This window comes from Gigantopelta aegis, chromosome 2, assembly GCF_016097555.1.
Source record: "Gigantopelta aegis isolate Gae_Host chromosome 2, Gae_host_genome, whole genome shotgun sequence".
Taxonomy (NCBI): Eukaryota; Metazoa; Mollusca; class Gastropoda; order Neomphalida; family Peltospiridae; genus Gigantopelta; species Gigantopelta aegis.
In genome coordinates this window covers 12831043-12839071 of record NC_054700.1, presented here as the reverse complement: position 1 = coordinate 12839071, position 8029 = coordinate 12831043, and the positions used below count along the sequence as shown (strand labels likewise).

The window sequence follows — 8029 nt, the reverse complement described above, 5'->3', positions numbered from 1 at the left end:
TAGAAACGGACAGAAACGTCTGTCGTTTATTCAATATGAAGACGAGATGGATTTTAGCGTTATTTTACACGTATTTCTGTAATGCAATGGTTTTTCAAACAAAACCTGTCAGCCAGGTTGGTTGTTTGTGTCGCCATTCACAGCGAAGAGTGATTTATCTACGTTAACACAGTAGAATACGGCACAACAGTAACGTCTGACACGCTCTCCGTCAGTTAAACTACGAAATGAGGTCATCGGATAACTATCCTCGAAGCAGCCAATCAAATTAAAGCTACGACAAAACCTAGCCCTTTAACCGTCAACCTACAGAGCGCTTTTCCTCACTTGTTCGGAATTGCTCATATACAGACCATTACGTCTACACTGTGAGAAGAATCCTGCTTGTTGCGCTTTGCATCAAATTCAATCACCATGGTAAGTATATATATATTTGTTTTATGATCTGTGTGGTCCGCGTTTTGAACGCGCACACAGTTCGTAGAAATGACTGGTAGGTTAGTGGTTGTGTAATACGCGTGATTTCTGACCGTCTTCTTGATTATAGCGGAAAGACGGCCACGTTTGTTGTTTTGTAATCATATGCTGTGTAAATGTTATTAATGATAAATAATTATAGTATTATTACTTTGTTCTTTAGTGTATCAGGTCTGGAAGGAAAAAATAGTGTACATTATACTAGCTTAGTAGTAGTCCGAACGGACGTGGAAAGTGCGCCCTGCACTAGCTTAGTATGGCTAGCTATCGGTGGGCAGATAATTTCGCAAAATTACCTATTCTATTTCCAAATGTACAGAAGTAGTTATTTTCCAACGAAATATCAGTAATTAGAATAGATTATTTCGACAAATTAAAATCGTTGTTAATATATATTTTTTAAATTGGAAATTGTCGAATTTGGCGAGAGGGAAAAGGCTGACCTTGTTAGAAAAATAAAGAATTTGTTGAATTTGATCATTTCATAATTTCGAAATGTATGCAGATTAGATGTTGTGAACATATTAAACATAGATAAACTATATGTTGAACAATAAATTAACGGCAAAGACAAATGACTCATTACAAACTGTTGTGATTACTGAACAAAGAAGTATATAAAGAAATATATATAATAATATTAGCAATATCTGTTTATGAATTTGTATCGTGTGAACGAAATATGCATAACCATCTTGCACGTTTCCTGGGGTTTTTTCCATCTTTATAAGTAACAAGTTGTTTTATCGTGGATGAGAACCAGCCCTTTTGTTATTATTTTTTTTACAACAAGCCAAATTGTTTAGCGGTTTCACTTATCTCGGTGTCAAATTTGACCGCTTTCGGTGTATTTTAAAACACAATGACCCCACCACCCTCGGGCTGCTAGTGTGTTTTTCTCTGTTCATTGGTCAGTTTGTAGGCCATGATTCAGCTCTTGGCGAGACCGTGAGTAATGCGGTGAATAAGATGGAAATCACGTGATCTCCATAAATCGATGAAATTCCGCCCGCGCACAGTCCTGTTAGAAATGCGTACCGTAAATAATCTGGTAGCAGACGGTTACTAAAATCATTTACACGTTTTCCCACTTTTTTTTTTTTTTTTTTTTTTGTATCTTGTAAGTTAATAAATAAGTGAACAAGCAATGCTGATAAACAACAAATAAATTTGATTATTATTTTAATATAATAATAAATATAAAGAAGAATAGTAATTCATTAAAGGGACACACCCTAGTTAGTTATTTGTTAACCATTACGGCGTTGTTTTTCGCTATTAAACCCCATTTTTTACAAATAAAATTGCACTTTACTTACATTTTATTATTTAGAATACACATTTCCATTCACCTGAAGTGCTTTTTGGTAATCCTGATGTTTGTAAAACCACGAAATGCATTTTTTCACAAGACGTGCTATCGAGAAAAAACCGTTAAGCAAGCGAGGTCCAATCTATTTTTAGAGGGAATCTTCCTGTGTAAACGTCACAGATGTTGGTATACCACGTGACCGTTATTAGAGGCACTGATTTTCCGTGATCGCGGAATCGCGGAAATACCTATCTGAAACGGAATTCCCGGGTTTTTTCCAAAACATTTAACTTTAAATAGCACATTTGATTAATTAAAATTTATTTTTCGAACTAGAAACTATAGACACCGACATCTGCCTGTGCTACGCTACGACACTAGTACCTTTGTATGTTACGCCAAATGTTTAATGTAGAGTATCTAGACGTTTTACCAGTCGTGTTTTCTTCGCTTATTCCCGGCGATTTAACGGGAAAAACCGAACATTGTGAGCTAAAATTGTCCGATATTTACTCAAGTGAAAGATATATTATGTTATGTTTGCTTATTAATTTTTAACATTTGCGGCATTGCCATATTTCCGATCTCACAAAGGAATGCAGTAGTATGCCAGGCTTTGTTCAAAATAAATTATATAAGGGAAGATGTTTATAGTGTGATCGTTTGTAATTATTTTCTCGATAATATCGTAAAGAAAACCGAAAATGTCCGAAGTCTGTGTGAAACAAAAACAGAATTTGTTTAATACTGAAACGGAAAAACCCGGATTTTGTAACATTATGAAACGGAAAAGGGAAAAATCTGAAACGGAAACTCAGTGCCTCTACGTTATCATTTTGGTTCGGTTTGTTTTCTCGTGCACGGTTAGCGCAATCAACATCCGATTTGTTGTTGTTCATTTGTGAGATTTTTCTTCACAGTTCGTGAACATTTTCAGTAACAATAAAGTTCAGACAAGTAAGTGTCTCAATACAAAACGTTACAAACCCTTAAAACCAATAATTTTGCTAAGTCTTACGATATCTGGAGAGGGGATACAACCAGGACAGAACAGTTGAACATGTCCAGGAGAGGTAAAAAGAACGCACCCCAAGTCTGTGCGCACTCTGTGAAATTTGTCGTGACGTAGGCATTGTGCTTCGAGCGACATCTACCGGTGACATCAGAATACTAACTTTCAAAATTATTTCAAGCAATTGGGACATGGGGATTCCCATGGTATTTATCGATATAAAACCTGCTTTTTCACTCCATTTGATAAAAAGGTGATCTAAGTGTGTTACAGGTTTGTAGATTAACCAAATTATAATTTATTTTCGCTGGATGGAACTAGGGTGTGCGGCTTTAATTTGTCAGCTAATAACCACTGGCTGGTGGAATGTTTGGCGTTTGTCGAGTTCTGTTTTAGTTGATTACTCTATTTTAAATATTGGTGTTTGTTGTAGTATGTTTGTAGTTGACCAATAAAACATTTTACATTAAAATGTCCTAATGTCACCGAATGAAACTAAACTTAGTACAAATAAAGATATTACGGCGTATGTATTCAGCTGGGTTTATTGGAGGAAAACCTGAAATACGTTTGCTTTGACGACACCACTAGAGCACGCTGATTTATTAATCATCGGCTATTGAATGTCAAACATATAATAATTTTGAGTGAGTCATAGATAGGAAACCCACTACATTTTTTCATTAGTAGCTAAGGATCATTTATATGCACCATATATTGCCAGAGAGGATAGCGCATACCACAACCTTTGATACACCAGGCAGGAGAGGACACCCGCTAAAAAAATTCCATTAGTAGCAATGGATCTTTTACATGCATCATCCCACAGACAGGATAACACATACTACAGCCTTTTGATATATCAGTCGTGGTGCACTGGCTGTAACTACAGCCATAAGAATGATATCTGTCAAAGACCATTGTGCAAGACGTCCGTCCAGTGCGGTAGTGTGAGATTTGTTTGTCCTACGGTTCATGCATTGTGAATTTCCTGTGAAGAGTGCTAACATTCGTCATTCTTTCTGTTCATGCATAAGGGCTGTTAGGACATTCTTACTATGGTGCCACCAGTAGAAACACTTTACACCAAAACTACTAAAAAAAACTCCGCCCCAAAACATTAAACGGACATTGTTGTTGTTTTTTCAGAGGGAATGCATCAGTATCCACGTGGGACAGGCCGGAGTCCAGATCGGCAATGCATGCTGGGAGTTGTACTGTTTGGAGCACGGAATCCAGCCTGATGGACAGATGCCGTCTGACAAGACCATTGGAGGGGGAGACGACTCTTTCAACACCTTCTTCAGTGAGACTGGTGCTGGGAAACATGTTCCGCGGGCTGTGTTTGTCGATCTTGAACCCACCGTTGTTGGTAAATACAAATTTATACAACTGTATGAACAAGGTTTTATGCCCCCCACCCCTAGCTTTTAAATGTATGTGCTTGCAATTATATTTATTATACATGTTATAAATATTTGTACAAAATATCTATGAGATTTTTTAAATTCCCACTGTAATTAAGTACGACTTTTAATGTGTGTTGGTGGTAGTATTTAGCAAAATTGAGTTGGCAGTGTATATTTGACACACGACTAGAAATTAGGTGAGATATTTAAAAACATTATATTTGTCAAAATAATTATCTTGTTTCAACAACTTTTCAAAGATAAATTTTATTCTCCAGGGCCCCGTTCCACGAAACGATCTTAGCCGTAAGATTACCTTAAGTGCATAACTACTTTATGCACTAAGGTGATCTTAGCGCTAAGATCTCTTTGTGAAACAGGGCCCAGTACAGTAATGTTGTATCCATTGTAAATATATATGAATGTTTCTTGGATTTACTTAAAGAAAACCGAGAAACTGGTATAATAAGACGAGGTAGTTGACCGTTACAGCAAGCAATACATGTAATTTTTTTGTCTATTCTCAGATGAAGTTCGTACGGGTACCTATCGCCAGCTCTTCCACCCAGAACAGCTGATCACCGGTAAAGAAGATGCCGCCAACAACTACGCCCGAGGTCACTACACGATTGGCAAGGAGCTTGTGGACATGGTCCTCGACAGAATCCGCAAGCTGGCCGACCAGTGCACGGGTCTCCAGGGATTCCTCCTCTTCCACAGCTTTGGTGGCGGCACCGGCTCGGTTTCACGTCTCTGCTGATGGAGCGCCTGTCTGTTGACTACGGAAAGAAGTCCAAGCTCGAGTTCTCGGTCTACCCGGCCCCTCAGATCTCAACGGCCGTCGTGGAGCCGTACAACTCCATCCTGACCACGCACACAACTCTGGAACACTCGGACTGCGCCTTCATGGTTGATAATGAGGCCATCTACGACATCTGCCGCCGCAACCTCGACATCGAGCGACCAACTTACACCAACCTCAACAGGCTGATCGGGCAAATTGTCAGCTCCATTACAGCGTCTCTGCGATTTGATGGTGCCCTGAACGTCGATCTGACGGAGTTCCAGACCAACTTGGTGCCATACCCACGTATCCACTTCCCCCTGGCTACTTACGCTCCCGTCATCTCGGCAGAGAAAGCTTACCACGAACAGCTGTCTGTTGCCGAGATCACCAATGCTTGCTTCGAGCCGGCCAACCAGTTGGTGAAGTGCGACCCACGTCACGGAAAGTACATGGCCTGCTGCATGCTGTACCGTGGTGACGTCGTGCCCAAGGACGTCAACGCCGCAATCGCCACCATCAAGACCAAGAGGACCATCCAGTTCGTCGACTGGTGTCCCACCGGGTTCAAGGTCGGCATCAACTACCAGCCGCCCACCGTCGTCCCGGGAGGTGACTTGGCTAAAGTCCAGCGTGCCGTCTGCATGTTGAGCAACACGACCGCCATCGCCGAGGCGTGGGCGCGTCTCGACCACAAGTTCGACCTGATGTACGCCAAGCGCGCCTTCGTCCACTGGTACGTCGGTGAGGGTATGGAGGAGGGAGAGTTCTCCGAGGCTCGCGAGGATCTGGCTGCCCTGGAGAAGGACTACGAGGAGGTTGGCGTCGAGTCCTTGGATGTCGAGGAGGGTGAAGAGGGCGAAGAATACTAAACAGAAAAAACCGACAGACATTTTCAACATGACAATCCCTCTACAGACATTTTCGCTATTTCAAACACGACAGACAAAACAAACACAATGACTTCCATTCCATTTTACACACTGCTTTATTACGAGTAAACGAAACAAAGCATAGTTCTTGGTGTTGTTTTCACTATTTATTACTTTTGTTTTTAGTTTACTCTGCACTTCATTGTTTCTAATTATGCAGAGTGCTTGCCCTAGAAGCGACAGATCATAGGATCAATCGTCCTTGATGTTTATAACTTTTATGGGGGTTTTCCTGTTCTAGCTAGCGTTTTATTACTGCTGCAGTAAACTTACTGGAATGTACTGTCCTATGTATGGGAAAGTGCATATAAACTATCCCATTGCCGATTTATTAGAAGAGCCCCGTGTGCCTCTCCCTCTCTATAAGGCAGGTTATTAGTTTTTGTATTTATGGTTTGTTTCTTTTCAAATTTAAACATGAGGTATTGAAGCAACGGGTCCTTGGGCCAGATCCTCCCACGCGTCTGTGGACCAATTTTGTTATTTGAGTGTTTTCCCCCAGTGATGTATGTGGGACAATGCCTATAAAAGATCCCTTGCTATTAATAAAACAATGTAGCGGGTTTTCTCTGAAGACCGTGTCTGACTTAACAAATGTTTGACATCGAATAGCCTGTGATTAATCAATATGCTCTAGCGGTGTCGTTAAACCAAAACAAATTGAAATTTTAATGGATACGTTTTGGCAGACTGCGGTGCTTGTGTACAATATGTAAAATACGTCCGTTCGTAAAGGGTAATGGGGGAGAGGTGTTCACATATTTTGATCAATTTGTACAAGAGGCTTGAGGAGAAGACAGTCGTATTATGTATTTATTTTTTTACACTATTCGTCTATTTATTAATTATTTCATGTGGAGGATCCACCTATTCTAGATGTTCAAAACTACGTAACTGTAATGTAGGCTACTTTAGTCGTTATACAATCCTATCGGTGTCGTAGGTAAAAGAAGCATTCCCAAAACAAATCTTGGAGGTATATATTTATATTCAAATGATGTCACCGCCTTGTTAAGTATAATATGAATTTAATCATGTATAAACAAGCCCGAGTACTCTGCCGTTCGAGAGCTGGACGGTTCTGGAAAATAAAATGTTTCGTCCAGCTCTCGAACGGCAGAGAACTCCGGCTAGTATAAAGCGGTTGAACTAGGATCGATCCCCGTCCATAAAGGAAATGTATTTAACGACGCACTCAACACATTTCTTTTACGGTTATATGGTTAAGGACGACACGGATATTGAGGGAGGAAACCCGCTGTCGCCACTTCATGGGCTACTCTTTTCGATTAGCAGATTGGGTAGTACATATCACGGCCATTGATATGCTGGTCGTGGATCACTGGCTGGAACGAGAAATAGCCCAATGGGCCCACCGACGGGGATCGATCCCAGATCGAGCGAACGCTTTACCACTTGATACTAATGGGAAAATGTAGCGGGTTTCCTCTAAGACTATTTGTCAAAATTACCAATGTTTGACATCCAATAGCCGACGATTAATAAATCAATGTGCTCTAGTGATATCGTTAAACAAACGCTTCTTTTTTTTTCAATATGGAACTAGAAACGGAGAAAATAGTTATCTCCCTTGTAAACATTTGAGATTTTGATTAAAGCTACGGCATCGGGTTTTCTGTTAATTTTTAAGCATTCAGAGGGGAAAATCAATCTTTTGGCTTTTTTCCCCACACCGCACTGTTGTTCGATTTTGATTGTGCATTTTTGTGCAGTCTTGACCATTATGGCCGTGTTGTTGGTTTTTTTTACTGTAATATAAGCTGCGTTCACATTTACACCTTGAAAGGACATTCCTGAGTATGCTGCAGTTTTCAAGATGTTATCGACTAACGGAGACTTTTTTAATGATTTTAATTACATATCAAATATATTTTTCTGCATAAAATATTAGTGGCTGTATATTAAACGTGTTTCTGTTCGTTCCAGTATTTTTACTAGGTTAAATTTCATTTTATTTCCTAAAATATTTTTCTTTCGTACGTATGAAATTATTTGAAGACAAAATCCAGTTTGCGCTTCTAACAAATATGAAGACGACCAGAAAGACCTTGAATATACAGATACTGTAATTCTAAAAGTTTA

The 8029-nt window shown here is 39.8% G+C and overlaps 1 pseudogene; it reads left to right on the top strand.

Moving 5' to 3' along the window:
• Positions 1–268: 268 nt before the first annotated feature.
• Positions 269–6010, top strand: LOC121381412 (annotated as a pseudogene).
• Positions 6011–8029: the final 2019 nt, after the last annotated feature.